This window comes from Pinus tabuliformis, chromosome 4_2 (assembly GCF_031772625.1).
Source record: "Pinus tabuliformis cultivar Carrire ecotype Pingquan chromosome 4_2, CPIR1, whole genome shotgun sequence".
In the NCBI taxonomy this organism is placed as follows: Eukaryota; Viridiplantae; Streptophyta; class Pinopsida; order Pinales; family Pinaceae; genus Pinus; species Pinus tabuliformis.
The window spans coordinates 168,099,741-168,116,673 of NC_142304.1; the positions used below are offsets into that span (position 1 = coordinate 168,099,741).

Consider the following 16,933-nt stretch of genomic DNA (forward strand, 5'->3'; position numbering starts at 1 on the left):
TTATCCTTGAAGATTCTTGTAAGTATAAATTCTCGTTTGTAATTCTATGTCAATCCTTGAAGTTAATGAATAAATGTTCACATCAAAATATGTTGGAATGTTGTTGTTGTAAGATTATATACATCTATAATTTCTAGATGTTAATTCTCTATGAAACCATGACGGAATACCTTTTGGATCTAGTAGGTTAGGGAAAGTGTAATGGTCCCCTGTGCACGCAAACAAAAAATTCATGATGTTCAAAATATTTGGTTTCGGACAATTAATGCAGAACAAGGTAGGGGAGGGTGGCGGAGGAGGAGGAGGCGGCGTTCGGTGGCGCTCATTAGGTGACTGGAGGAGGATGGGTCACCAAGATCGAGTCTTCGTCGCTGGGGGAGCTATCACATCAGCTTTGTTCCTTCCCTACAATAGCCCACTCCTAAAGATATTTCTCATAAATGTTGAATTCTGTACTGGATTTATGGATATGAAAGCCTCTTACTTATCCATCTATACAAAATTCAAGAAATGGGTATATATAATCTGTAAGATAATGTTCTTCATCTAGTGAAGAATGAATAAGATAAAGTCATATATCTTTGGAAAAAACAAACAAACAAAACAGATGAAGGGCCAAAACTTTTAAATATTCTTGAACATAGCCTTGATTTTTAGTAATTAGAAATATTATGTATTGATAGTTTAATGTGTAGGAAATAGAATGTAGGTTAGGAAAGAGAAAGGATTAGGAGTTGTAGTTAGTATGCTTAGTAGTGAGAGTTAGAATTTAACTTATAGGCATATTATATATATTGAAGAGTAATAAGTAATAGTAGGAAGCTTTATTAGTAGGGTTAATGTATTGAATCATAAGTGTAGGAACTTGACTTCTATTACTAGTTGTAGTAGAGTGAAATTAAGAACTAGTAAGTTTCTTTTGTAGTAAAGTGTCTTTAGGATTTATAAAGTAGCTTAGGAAGAAAGAAAGGAGGAACGAAGGAATGACTCGACCAACAGGAGAGGAGGAACTAGTCAATAACTTAGGAGATATACTAAAGGAGTAGTTAAGTATGCTTTTGGAAATATGGTATGGAGATAAAGAGTAGCTTTACGAGATTTAAAGTTTCTTTATAGATAATAAAAGTGTCTCCTTATAGAAAGTATCTTTGAGTTTATGTCTGATTAACAAACAATCTTAATTAGAAAACATTTTCAAAACTCAAAGCGAACTTGAACTAAATTTTTTATAGTAATAAGAGCACAAAATGCCAATCTTTCATATTCTCTTCCCATGTTATACTAAAAACCAAACCATAATTCAAGAATACTAACACTCACTCATCCAATCAAGGTTTGAGCACATCATTCATTGGCCTCATGAATGTAGCAGGTGCATTGGTTAAACCAAATTGCATAAATAACCACTCATAAAGATCTTTCTTGGTCTTAAAGGTTCTTTTCCATATCTCTTTCTCTTTGATTCTTGTATATTTCAATAAAATAATCCATGTTGGGAAATGGATGCCTATTCTTAAACATAATATTGTTCAAGAAAAGTCAATCCGCATTATTTGGGCTCCATCCTTCTTAGGTATCAACACAATAGGTGATCCATCCAACAATTCTTGCAATTGTTTCTTCACACCATAAAACTCCATAACAAATTATTAATACACTTGTTTGGAATAAGTGAATCCAATAGTAATTGGATCAAATACTCCACTTATTTTTTTGTGTTTTTGGCTCTCAAATTTTCCTCTATATACTTTGCATTCCTCTGTCCTATAGACTAAATGAGAGCTTGATTCTATAGACTCAATAAACTCAGGATGTAGCTTCCTAATAGTGTAAGTACCAATCGATCTAATATATTGACTAATACTAATATAATTCAAAATAGTAAGAGTAGTCATTCAGTCAAATGAAACACAGAAAGGGTGTGTAAAGTGGTAAATTCAGTAATCAAACCCTGTGTAAATACCTACTCAAGCTACATCAATTCTATCTATAAACCATGGATAGGGTGGTAAATTCATTCTATAAAGGGTTTGTACAATAAATGTAACAGTAGCACTTTCTTTCTATTTATTCCTACCTAAGTCTTTATGTCTATTGTTCCTATTACTTAGTCCTAACCAATAGAAGAGAGTCTAAATAATTTCTCAAGAAAATGAAGGATTGAAAGGGTGTACCATACAAATTATGTAGACTTTTTTTGCCAATAAATAAAATAGAAAACTCAAAATCCATCACACCAAAATAGAATATGTACGATTATATTGGGAAAGCACATAATTTCAAGCAAAATACAGATCTCAACATGGTTCATTGCTATATTCTGCAAATGGGATCAATTATTTATAGCCTATGTGAGATGATGAAGGTAACAATAAAATCTTAGAAGCCCAATTGATTGAAAATGTGTCATGTATACATGGAATATGTGCATGTGTAGTAGTATCTTAGTGAAAAAACTTTATGAAACTATGTAATTGGCCCAATACCTGGGCCCTTGACAAGTATGGAATATTGCTTTCTAGGCTATATAAAATATCCATAGTCACACCACATAAATGAGTGCTATAATAGCTTCCATACAAGTTATCAATATTTTTCAACCCAAAAATTTTTTGATGAACAAAAAGAGAGTCGTACATAATTTCCAATAAATAAAATGGAAAACTCAACCTCCAACACATCAGAATAGAATCTATTAATGCCAATGTTGGGAAATCACATAAATTCAGACAAAATTAAGCTTAAAACATTATTCATCACTATACTATACACATGGAACCAAATCTTACCAACCTGTTTATCGTCACTGAAGCCCAACCTAAAAGTTAATAAATGACACTTCTGAGCTTGTGAGCACATCATATCTCTAACTAATATTTTCAGTGCCAACACCGGACAATGGAAATTGGCTAGCAAATGATCCAACCTACTTTTTGAGATCAACAATGTTATTTTGTAGCTGGAAATTGTCTGACTTAATAAATTCTATAAAATATTTTAATTTTTTACTTTTCACAGATCCCTTAGCCTTAATGGCTATCTATGCCCCCTCGTAGATAAAATCTGCAACCTATTGTAGCGGCTACAACCACCCTCCAAAATTTTGGCCTGCACCCAATTTCAGAGCCTCCCTTAAGAGTTTCACTTGATGACTGCACATACTTGGGTTCAGTCCATGAGCTCGTGTGAGTCCTTGTATTTGCCTTGCTTGTTCATTTCATTCAAGTTTTTGCATGCTGGTGTCTAATTCATGCTTGTAACCATGTTCTGGTTATGCTCAAAGTCTTCGCTTCGTATGTGCTTGTTGTGTTCGCTATGAAAGCATTTGCCACACTCACACACAGAGTCACATTCACTGTCATGCAATCATCGTCTCAATCAATAAACAGTCAATCGTGAGTGTCGTGGTTGTCACTTGCACTGTTAGACTGTCATGTTGAACATGTGTGTCTGGATGGTTTGATTCGTTTCGTCATCGAGTCATGTGAGTGTGTGTTTGCATGATCACCTATGCATCTTTCAATCGTTCAAACACTTAGTTATTTTTGTTGAAGTTTTGATGACCAGACTCCCATTTGATAGATGTACCATCACCCTACCATCAACTCAATCGATTGTCAACCAAAATAGCACAGAAGCATCAAGAAAGTATTTTCAAGTTGTGTTGCTTGCACAATCTGACCACCCGGACAATCGGACCCGACAGTCACCCCGGGACTGACTCCCCTCAAACATTGTGCAGAGACCACTAACCTTACTCGCTCACCTCACTGAGGAAATTGTGCAGACAAGTCAAACAGAAACCAAGTGCCTGTCCCTATCTCCCTCAGAAAATTACATAATTTTTCGAGTCAATCATCCCAGCAGTTGACCGGCTTCTCATCCAAGAAATTATGTAGTTTTCATTAGCAGGCCTTCTACTGCCCAACAGTGTGCTCAGCTTAGAAATTGTGTAGAGATGATCAGTAGACTGGCCTCCCAGCCTCAGTGCAGTTTCCTCTACCAACGGCTCCTAGCACCAAACTGTCAGTTCCCTCCTAGAATTGCACAGTTTTTGCTGCCAGTAACCCCAGCAGCCAACTGCCAGCTCCCTATGGAAATTGTGTATTTTTGGTTGCCAGTGACCCCAGCAGCCAGCTATTAGTTCTCTCTGGGAATTGCGCAATTTTTTATGCCAGTGACCCCAACAACCAACTACCAGTTCCCTATGGGAATTGCGCAGTTTTGGCTCCCAAGCTCCCGGGCAGTTCCTCCCAAAAACTGCACAATATCTGCCTGTTGACCCTCCTTGCAGCCCGGCCTGTTCCTCCAGAAAATTGTGCAAATTTGGCCTTCCAGCCCCTGTTACCCGCTCATTCTGAAAACTGCGCAGATCTTGCCTACCTTGCCTTCCTGCAGCCCAGACTGTCCCTCCCAAAATTTGTGCAATTTTTCCTTCCAGTCAAGCCAGACCTCGCAGACAATCACTATCGACTTGGATTGCCCATCTTCATCACTTAGTGACTCTTGCGCAGTTTTCATCAGCAGTTCTCGAAGCCATCATCCTGCTTCACAACCTTACTACCTCTCTCGGTCACCTGCATCCGAAATGATCATGTGTCATGGTAGACTAGGAGGTTTTGGATTTGATGTCATCTCATCATGAGTGACTACAGGCATCAGTACACCAACAAACATGGCAAGATGACGAATGGGATGAATGAAGGGAGCACATGCAGAAGGACAGGTTCACCAACGGATAACGAACGATGCATGTGAAGATATGTGCTCGCAAATGGATGATCATGCAAAGATATGTTCATGGATGGATGGACGAGCAAACATGCAAGATGTGCTCACGAACGAATGAACGGATGAACATGCACCTTTCGCGAACAAATGAGCCTATCAAGCCTTCCAACATGCAAGCAAGGAGCAACATGCCTAAGCATCATCAAGCAAACCAAAGACCATCGAAGACTCTGTGCACTTTGCCATGTGGAGGTGAAGTTGTGATACACCATGAAGACATCCATCACCCAGCAGCACTGTAGCTCGACATGCACTCTAGCAATAGCATGAATGTACGATCATTGTCATGTTGATTCATTTCATGAGTCATGTTTCCCACATATCCACTATGGGATATGTTGTCAATCAATGTAATGTAACATGGAATTGCAAGAGACCCACTTGTTGTACAAAGAGTCATGTAAAGTCGAAAAGTCATGGAAGTCAAACAGTCATGGAGGTAGTCGAACAGCCACAAGGGTCAGTCTTCACCCTTGGCTATAAATACCCCCTCATTTGTACATACAAGGGACCTTTTCACCTCAACTCCTCCTTCATAGCCAAGAGAGTTTGTAATCTTTTCTTTGAGGAGTAAGTAGTGGCTCCAACGCCCCACACTTCGGGTTAGTGATGTATGGTGTAATGATGTGTCTTGGAACTTTCACTTAATTTAGAAGCCTGCCAACAGGCCAGCACGTTTTCACACATGTATTGTAATTGTTATAAGACCAATCTTTAACACTTGTGATGCATGTTGCTTTAACCCGTGTTCTACATCCGAACTATTTCACTTGTTGTAATACATAATTTATTAATGGAAATGTGTTTTATATGTTGTTAACATTGTCTCACCCATCTAGACTACTCTCCCAGACATCAGACAGACCTTTCACATAAAACTTGTTGTAACAACCATTGCACTCGTGTGGACTAATCTGTTGAGTGTTATACGTGTTATCTTCACTTCTGTGTTGTGACTATCGCATATGCGTCGGCTGTCCGCCGGAAGCTGCGCATGTCCTATTGTGTTGTGTGTTCCTAAAAAATTTGGGACTTCTCCCAACCAAATTGGGGCTCACTCCCACCCTCTTCCTCTACGGTGAAAGAACCATTGACACAAGTGACACTTGCACTCACCTGGCACACCAACATCACTTCTCGGAAGACAAAGCAGACCACTCTCTTGTGTTAACAAGTATGAGTTGAGGCAAATATTTAAGATAATGGCAACTAGACCATCATACTGAATGGGACTCCTACACCAAACGGTGTGAGGTCTAGTTGGGACTTCATACCGGGGAGATCCCCTAATGTTGGTGGGTCCAACACCGTCACCATTTTGGTGCTAGAAGGAGGGCTAGATGACAAGCTGAGCCCATACATCTGGGTTGAATCTCTTACCCAATGAATAATACATGATTCGTGCTCTCGGGGTGTTTCTCTCATTTCTTCCTTAATCATTTATCAATCCCTGATGAGCTTCTTGATCAATTATCCTTGTTAAAGTTTGACGGTGAGGAAAAAATATTTGTAACCGAGCACATTTATGATTTTCTTCATTTCTGTGAATCTCGTGAAATCGATAATGATGAGCTTTTTTGTGTACTCTTCTTCCTCAGCCTTGAAGGTCATGCTAATCGGTGGTGTCATACCCTACCACCTACTTCCGTCCATTCCCTTCTCACTTTCTTCAAGGAGCTCTATCAAGCCTTCGATGAGTGTGACCACCAAGATGTCTATGAAAGAATCTCTCGTTTAAGAATGAAGCCTAGTGAATCAGTTGAGGACTTTGCTACCCACTTCCTTCACCTATGTCATAAAATTCCTGAGAAGTTTGTGGACCTTGACTTCATGAGCCAAGAGCTAAAATGCTTGGTTCATGTCTCCTGAAATGGTGAACCTCCTGATTTCCCTTCTTCCTCAACTCTGGCAGATCACAAGACACCTCATGTCTTGAAGAGGGTGCCCCCTTGCAGTGGTTTCAAAGTTGAGAAATATGCGCAGCATGTTCCCAATCCATCTACTCAGCTATCTCCCACCCCAATAGAGGAAATTCCAGAATGGTTAGGAAAGCCTATGGAAAAAACTCATCCCTCCATTCTGCAGGAGGACATCACCGTTCCTAACCCAATTCTTGAGTCTAATTTGCATCTCTGCCATTCTCCATCATCTACAAGCCATGACTCATTGCACCATGACTCACTTGAGTGATCTACTTTACGAGATATTTTCACACACTCTCTTGATTCTCGAGCCACTGGCTCAAGTTGCAGCCATGTGCAAGGTAGTGTCATCATACAGGCAGAGGAGTAGGATGGTGAAGACATAACCAATTCCTCTCAAAACATTGAGCTTCCATTCTTGATCGATCCTCGATCCACAAATCTTGGTGAAACATCATGCACAATCAATTCTTTCAATCAACCTCCAGTTTTGGGATGTTATCACTCCCATGCTCCTGTATGTTGTGATGAACACCCAAGCACATTATATGTTCTATTTTCATCTCATGTACACTCTAAATCAGATATGGAATTTGCACTGGTCAAAGCAGACATCCATATCGAAGCTTCCTTTGCACCTCACTTGCCTGTGTGTCATATCATTCACAGTGCATCAACATGCATCGGAGACACTCCACATTCTCTTGCTTCTTCATCTTCTAAGTTATCTCCTCGATCAACACAAGGCAATGAGGTTGTCCATGATGAAAATAGTTTCATCACATCGGACTCTTCCCACCCTCATCATCTTGTGTGTTGCATGAAGATAGCTCGTCGAGTCAGCTTTCTAAAAAAATTTATGAAGCCTGTGAAAGAGATGGCTCTCATCCTAAGAGAAGTTTTGAATTCAGTAACAACAACTATACTCAAGCCATGCATGATCTGGTTCACATCCCAAAATGAAAATTTTCAATTCTAGAAAGTTTCGGGACATACCATGGAGTCGATGCACTTCAATGTCTGTTGATGGTTATGTCAGGACCTCGTGACTCTAGTAAGACCTTTAAACCATGTCAGGACCTCGTGACTCTAGTAAGACCTTTAAACCAAATCAGATCTCGTTTCTCATGCACAATCTGTCTATCTGCATGGTTGCACTCGACATGGACCCCCATGTAAAGATTATTTACTGTTCAGGGTATGATATTTCAAAATTTCAGATTTTCACTAATGATCGAATCCATAAGTCTGTTACAACATGTCTGTCTTCATGCACCTCTCTTACATCCAATTTAGGTTGGGAGTTTCCATCCCTCATCCAATCATGGGACAATGAAGTTGATCATCTCTATCCAGAATCACACTTATCATATGTTCTCTCTCGTAATCAACTCCTTGGTCTTTTTGCAAAGTTTGCACGTCAAATCTGCCCACTCATCACACCAGCAATCTCCTTGTGTGATGATGAGCGCACAACCTATTGCACAAATCAAGTTAATCTCATTTCGCCACACCCAAACCAGTTTCACACATTCATAGTGCTGGCATCCTTTCTACATTTATGTGATGACCATGATGCTTGTGCACTTTTTCACCAGTTCCAGGTGGGTGTTCTAACATGCCTAGTGCAAAACGAACTGTGTTCCCTTATTCAAAGTGTTCATAGAATTTTTCAAAAGTTTTCTTTGTTCATGTCAAACTGGGAATCTGACATCTCAACTGACTGGTCTGATTTCTCTTCTATCTTGGGTGGTTGTTATGTAGTTTATCATTTTGCCAACAATACATCCAATGATAGTTGCTTTGCGCACTATGATCTTCACCATGTAACATATTTCTTCTTAGACTTCTGTCAAGCAAGTGAGGTACTTCGGCATGCACTGATGGCTATGGAAATACCTCACTGTCTTGACATGACTGATGAGAATGACTAGATCTATCTATCCATATCAGATTCCCATCATGATCCCCTCTCTCGAATCAGGAATCTGTCTACTCAAAGATCACGAATCTTTCAAAACAACCATCACGAATTTTATGATTCAATCGCTAAATGGTTGGAACAATCTTACTTGGTGATTCATGTTGCAGGTAACAAGATTTAGTCCTTCCTCACACTCGTTGAGAAACTTGGTGTAGAACAGCACACACTCGCAAGAGGCTTTCAAGGTTTGTTGAAAAATGGTAGTCACAGAAGAGGTAAGCATGTGTGTTATGTGGTTGTGACACATTCTTCCGCCCATAAGCAAGACCTTCTTTCTCGTGTGCAAGTTTTTAAAGTTTTTTCATTTTTTGTTCCGCACTATTTTTTATCTATTTTAATCACTCGTATCTTTGTGACTGCGGGTCAGGTATGCCTATGGTGGCTTCATTGGAAATTTCATTTCACATAACCCCGACCGTTTAATGTAGGAGTAGGAGTAGTGTTTGCATTTTCACTTGTCTTTGTTTTCTGGTTTGCATGATTGTTTGCTTGCTGACTTGGTTTCTTTGGTTGTTTATTGTTTTTTTCGCTTTGTTTACTTTGCTTACTATTTTTGTTTATGTTTGTTTTGTTTGCTTGGTATATTATTATTTTTGTTTCCAGAAATAAGTGTTGCCAACTACTACGTTCTGGCTTTTGAATAGAGTATGTGGCTGAAAATGAAGAGACTTGTGACGGAAAATACGAACCATTTGCAAGGGAATTTTTGGTCCAACCATGAACCTGTGTCTACACTGGGAAGCCCCATGCCTATATTCAGCATTTTTCTCAGTGTGTTCAAGCTCATCCAACTAGTAGAAATGGAGAAGGGGAAAACCTAAACAAGCAAACCTATGTCAGAGGTCTTATATGCTTCTCTGTGGGAACAACCTCTTCTACTCTCAATAATTCAGGATCCCTCTTCCACCCCAAAAATAAATAAGTTCCTACGCACAGTCCTCTTGAAAAATTCAAAGGTGAAAGAAGAGAAAGGCTTCTTGTGTAGATAGGTGAAGCATGCAGCTCCACTGGGGTATTATCTAGGCTCATTGGAAGTGGAGCAATGTGTGTGTTCCTGTGTGACTCTGTCAGGGTACTATCCAGGCCTGCTGGTAGTAAAGCAACACCAGAGATGAAAAATTATACTCTAAAAATCTTCAACTCACGAGTTAAACTACCCTTCCCGAATTCCAAACACTGAGATCAAGCCAAACTTTTGATTGTGTTTGACTAAGTTGTCAAAGGGTGGACCATGTGTGGCCATGGGGTCAGTGGGGAAGCTGAAGTAACCTGCACAGTGATTCAATTTTCCCCACAAGACCAAGGCCCTATGCTAGCAATGAACTAAAATAGAGAAGCTGGATTTCTACCAGTGTGTCGCCAAGTGTTGTAGTGGCTACAACCACCCTCCAAAATTTTGGCCTGCACCTAATTTCATAGCCTCCCTTGAGAGTTTCACTTGATGACTACACACACTCAGGTTCACTCCGTAAGCTCGTGTGAGTCCTTGCATCCGCCTTGCTTGTTCATTTCATTCAAGTTTCTACATGTTGGTGTCTAATTCATGCTTGCGACCATGTTCTGGTTATGCTCAAAGTCTTTGCTTTGTATGTGTTTGTTGTGTTTGCTATGAAATCATATGTTGCGCTCACACACGGGGTCACATTCACTCTCGTGCAAGTGTCATCTCGATCAATGAACGGTCAATCACGAGTGTTGCGCTTGTCACTTGCAGCATCGATCAGTCATGGTGAACATGTGTGTTTGGATGGTTTGAGTGGTTTCATCGTCGAGTCATGTGAGTGTGTGTTTGCATGATCACCTATGCATATTTTGATCGTTCACACACTTAGTCATTTTTGTTGAAGTTCTGATGACCAGTCTCCCCTCTGGCAACCGTACCATCACCCCGCCATCGACTCGATCGATTGTCAACCAGAACAGCGTAGAAGCATTAAGAAATTATTTTCAATATGCGCTACCCGCAAGCATTTCAATCCACTTTCATATTGACCACCTGGATAATCGAACCCATCAGTCACCTCGGGACTGACTCCCCTCAAAAATTGCGCAGAGGCCACTGACCTTACTCGCTCAGCTGACTAAGGAAATTGCACAGATAGGCTAGACAGAAACCAAGTTCCCATCCCTACCTCCCTCAGAAAATTGCACAGTTTTCCCAGTCAGTCATCCCAGCAATCGACCAGCTGCTCAGCCAAGAAAATTGTGCAGTTTTCATGAGCAGGCCTTCTGCTACCCAGTAGTCATCTCAGCTCAGAAATTATGCAGAGATGATCAGCAGGCCGGCCTCCCAACCTCAGTGCAATTTCCTTTTTTAGCAACTCCTAGTAGTAGATTATTAGTTCCCTTCAGGAATTGCACATTTTCTACTGCCAGAAACCCCAACAGCCAACTGCCAGTTCCTTCTGGGAATTGTGCAGTTTTGGATGCTAGTGACCCTAGCAGCCAACTGCCAGTTCCCTCTTGGAATTGCACAGTTTTGGTTGCTAGTGACCCCAGTAGCCAACTGCCAATTCCCTCTGGGAATTTCGTAGTTTTGGCTGCCAAGCTCCCATGAAGTTCCTCCCAAAAACTACGCAATCTTTGCCTGTTGACCCTCCTTGCAACCTGGCCTGTTCCTCCACAAAATTGTGCAAGTTTGGCCTTCCAGCCCCTATTTCCTGCTCGTTCTGGAAACTGTGAAGATCTTGCCTACCTTGCCTTCCTACATCCTGGACTGTCCTTCGTAAAATTTGTGCAATTTTTCCTTCCAACCGAGCCAAACCTCATAGATAGTCACTATCGACTTGGATTGCCCATATTCATCACTCAGTGACTCTTGCACAATTTTCATTCAATAGTGCCTAGAGCCATCATCCCACTTCACAACCTTTCTGCCTCTCCCAGTCATCTACATTTGAAATGATCATGTGTCATGGTAGACTAGGAGGTTTTGGATTTGATGTCACCTCGTCATGAGTGACTTCAGGCATCGATACACCAAAAAACATGGGAAGACAATGAATGGGATAAATGAAGGGAGCACATGCAGAAGGATAGGTTCACCAACAGATGAACGAACGATGCATGCGCAGAGATCCACTCGCGAACAGATGATCATGAAAAGATATGTTTGCAGATGGAAGGACGAGAAAACATGCAATATGTGCTCATGAACGGATGAATGGACGAACATGCACCTTTCGTAAACAGATTATCATGTCAAGCCTTCCAACATGAAAGCAAGGAGCAACATGCCTAAGCATCATCGAGCGAACCAAAGACCATCGAAGACTCCATGCACTTTTCCATGCGGAGGTGAAGCTATGATACACCATGAATACATCCATCACCTAACAACATTATAGCTCAACATGCACTCCAACAGCAGCACGAATGTACCAACACTGTTATGTTGAGTCATGTCATGATTCATGTCACCCACATCTCCATTATGGGCTATGTTGTAAATCAATGTAATGTAACATGGAAGTCCAAGAGACCCACTTGTTGTACAAAGAATCATGTAAAGTCGAAAATTCATGGAAATCAAATGGTCATGAGGGTAGTTGAACAGCCACAAGGGTCAGTTTTCACCCTTGGTTATAAATACCCCCTTGTTTGTACATACAAGGGACTTTTTCACCTCAACTTCTCCCACATAGCCAAGAGAGTCTGTAACCTTTTCTTTGAGGAGTAAGTAGTGGCTCCAACGCCCCACACGTGGGGTTAGTGATGTATGGTGTAACGATGTGTCTTGGAACTTTCTCTTAATTCAGAATCCATCCAACAGGCCAGCATGTTTTCACACATGTATTGTAATTGTTGTAATACTAATCTTTAACACTTGTGATGCATGTTACTTTAACCTACGTTCTACATATGAACTATTTCACTTGTTGTAATACAGCATATATTAATGGAAATGTGTTGTATATATTTTTAACATTGTCTCGCTCGTGTAGACTACTCTCCCAGACATCAAACAGACCTTTCACATAAAACTTGTTGTAACAACCGTTGCACTCGTGTGGAATAATCTAATAAGTGTTATACGTGTTATCTTCCCTTGTGTGTTGTGACTATCGCATCCATGTGGACTGTTCTGCTGGAAGCTGTGCATGTCATGTTGTGTTGTGTTTTCCTAACAGAGTTGGGACTTCTCCCAACTGACTTGGGACTCACTGCCACCCTCTCCCTCTACGGTGAAAGAACCATTGACACAAGTGACACTTACACTCACCAGGCATGCAAACCTCACTTCTCAAAGGACAAAGCATACCACTCTCTTTTGCTGACAAGTAAGAGTTGAGGCAAATATTTAAGATAATGGAAATCAAGCCATCATACCAGATGGGATTCCTACACCAAACGGTGTGTGGTCTAGTTGGGACTTCATACCAGGGAGATCCCCTAATGTTGGTGGGTCCAGCACTGTCAACACAGCCTTAATAAAGTCATCCTCAAGAAGCCCACAGGTGGTTAATGCAGGATTCCCTATGCATATACCACTAGGAACCATAACACTTTTATCACCTGAAAATGTAAGGTATGAAAGTAAGCTATATCATCCCATGGAGAAAATAAAATCAATGAATCCCTTACATCAAAATATACAAAGAAAAAATTCATGTAATCTGGTACAAAATTCTTGTTCAATGTGATAGAAGCAACATCCAAAATATCCTCTACTCTTGCACTATCAATGCCTCATCCAAGCCCATTAATATCTACCACGTTACATTCAACCAGCTAAATCCAATAGAAATCAATATACAAGTAGGTTGTGTACTCCATCATATGAACAAAGGATCCTTACCAAGGGCCTCAAATCAACTTGAACTAGGTGATTTTTACTACCACCAAACACCAAATTGTAACCCAAATCCATTAGGCTCTTTGCAAGGGCTTGACAATTTGCTACAACTTACTAAAACTATTTTACCTTTGATAAGAAACAAAATCCATTTAAAAAATAATTCACATGCATGAATTTTAGAGAAGCTTAGACATATGAGAGTGTTATACTTGTACTTTATAAGCCTTGAACTCTATAGTTACAGCCTGTTTTAAACAAACATCCAACCCTCCTATGGTATGGTTATGTGGTCCTCCCTAGAAAGCCACAAATTATTTCATGTATCTTTTAGAAACGAAATGATACAAAAAATCGATATATCCAATGTTGTGATATTAGTGAGCAGGAGAACAATATGGATGATGGAGTAAAGGAAGGAGAACTCAGATTGACCTGTGACCATGGAAAAACTACATTGTTGATGGTTGTCTCTAGGTCGACCCCCAATACTAGTTCCTTCCTAGAGAATATCATGCCTCCCCAAGGACCTCGTAAAGACTAAAAATCACAACCCTCCAATCCAAAAATATTTCAAAATGAAAAATATCAAAAAGATAAAAATGAAAGGAAAAAAGTGAAAAAATTGACAAAAAATTCAAGGAACATAATGAGTTTCATCGAAGCTTTGATCTAGTAGTGATAAGAAACATAAAGAACGTAAAAAAATGAAAACAGGAAACTGAATCAAAGAACATGTAAGAGAATCAAAAGGAAAATCTACACCTCTTAACTCTATAATCACTCCTATGATGGTAATGACATATTTGTTTTATTTCTTTGTCGTTTCTTGAACATTAATGGGATTCATTTTCTTCTACAAGGGGGGAATGGCACAAATAGATAGCATTAAGATAGATCCAAGAAAATATCCATCTAATATAGTCATATTTTTAATCGAAAGGGTGAAGTGCAGAGAAAATTAATAGCATCAACTCACCTTGTGCGTTGTAGTTGTTACTACATCACGAAAATCAAATGGACTAGCCATTATAGAAGCAATGATGAGACCACTTATGTGTGCCATGTCCATCATTAAGTATGCCCCAACTATATTGGCAATCGTCCCAAACCACAAACTTTTTAGTAATAAAAATCATAAAAAAATCCAATATTACATACTATAAGAACATATTAATAAAATCTTCTAGAATAAACGTTGCTGGAAAGAGAAATTTTTTAAAGGACTACCATTATAAGATCTGTAGAAATACCTAGCTCCAATTCATGCCTCATGCGAAGGTAATCAATATCATGGGGATATGCACTATCACCAGCAATGATAAGCTTGATCCTAAAAAGGGTGGCATTCTTCTCAAGCATCTCATAATCAATGAATCCTATAACCCAAGAAAACAAACCCAACCATTAACACTTTGAACACTTCCCCAAAATATTGGTTCAATATTTGTCAATCATGGAATTGTTTCCCTCCTAATTATTATTAGGCTGGAAATGTGAGCTCACCTGTGGACTCATCTAGATGATATGACATTGATTCAAAGTAAATTGATGTAGCAGATACTCGTTTTTTTGTTGTCATGAATCCATGAGACAGATGCCCTCCATGTGGTAAGTCCAAACCCTAAACGTTGTAACGAAATTTTTCACATGTTACATGCCCAAATATGAATGATAATCTTATCAAAGGAGGTTCATAGTTCAGACCATACACACCATAATGCGATGATGTGGTTGGAGGAGAGTTGTATAAACAGTAAAATTAGTTGGGGATCAAGATAATGGTTGAAAATTAACACCCCATGTACTATTGTCAATATGGAATGCTTCTAGGGCCCTCTGCTAGCAAAGTCTCTCACTTTGGTCAATGAATTCATTGCGAGCATATTCTTTGCATGGCATAAGTCCCAACCCAACACAGTAGTGAATAAATATAGAAAAGTTTCCAACAACTATATCCTTTGATGTGATAACAGATACTCATGCAACAACTACAGGTCTCTACGCTATAATGCTGAACCCAGAAACCATTACACACATGTCAAACATTCAAACTAAAAAGTACAAGTCCAAAAGCTAAGAGAAACTGAATTTAACAAGAAAAAAAATACCAAGTGGCAATAAGAAACTACCAAGAAGCTCAGACATAATCACAATCATGATGGTGCCATTCTTCACATTTCAAGTTATATATTTAGGCACTTACCTCTTACCAGGAGTCCTTCTGAATACTTGTTTGTTAGACATGATCCAATAGCTTCCATAACCGCCCAAGATCTAAAATTTTCATAAGGAATAAGTTCCAAGCCATTGAATTGCGACTGCTTTTCTTTCTCAATTATCACATTCATTTTAGGATCGAGCTCACTCAATGGAGTATCTACAAAGCTCTGCTTTCCCTCTGCATGGATTAATTTACAAACTAGATAAATAAATCACAATAAATTTAGTACCCTCGATAACTGAGGCACTGTTTGACAGGAGCATTAATTGTATTATTGAGGTCTATATTTCCTATTTGTTGGCATCCTAGGGTAATCCATATCAATAACAAATTATTTATCAATCCATTCACTAACCATTAACTCAACAGAACTATAAATAAAACCAAGGTATTTGACATAGTTCATTAAATGAAGATAAGAAGCTTATTTGCAGCAACTCAATTCACAAATGAATCTTCTAAGCACCTCCAAGTTAAACTATATTCAACTATGATCTATTCTTTCTTCACTTGTTATTCAAATGGCAGGATGATCAAGGATGGCACACAGCCTATCTATACATGTAGCAATTTCAACCAAAAACAAATACAAAAATAAATAAATCATAGTGTGAATTGTGAACAGCATGCACACGTGGGAAGTTGCAGGGTTGCACCAGCATGAATGCCAAAGGATTTCCCATTGTCAAGCTTGTTCTGATACAAAGAGGTTTATATGATGGGGACGGCCTCAAACCTCCTAACTTTGTGCTTTGTTGTTGCCAGGGAACCCCCAAAACTAGTTGTGAAGTTGTGGGCATCAAATTTGCAGTTGGGTTCAAATTATATTGACCCAACAAGCCCATCCCTACTGCTCAACCACCCATTATGACCTGAAATGAATATGTTTGCACCTAAAACAAGAGCTATCCTCTATGCCCACTTTAAAATGTGAAAAATAATCAAATATCGGGAGACATGTGAATCTAGAAATTGATGTGTTGCAGATAATTCTCTAGCAGAGGTAGACATGAAAGACACCAAAAGTAGCACCAGTTCGAATTTTCCTCCTGCAAGTTGTTGACTTGGGTTTGAATTGCAAATAATATACAGAACAAGAATATCACACATGTAGGAGCAGCTGACTTGGGTTCGAATCGCTGATAATATATAAAATAAGAATATCACACATATTCGCAGATAATATATAGAACAATAATATCACCTTGGAAAGCACC

General features: G+C 39.4%; 1 pseudogene; it reads right to left on the reverse strand.

The window, feature by feature from the left end:
- Positions 1–2,866: 2,866 nt before the first annotated feature.
- On the reverse strand, positions 2,867–16,561 carry LOC149168712 (serine hydroxymethyltransferase 3, chloroplastic-like; annotated as a pseudogene).
- Positions 16,562–16,933: the final 372 nt, after the last annotated feature.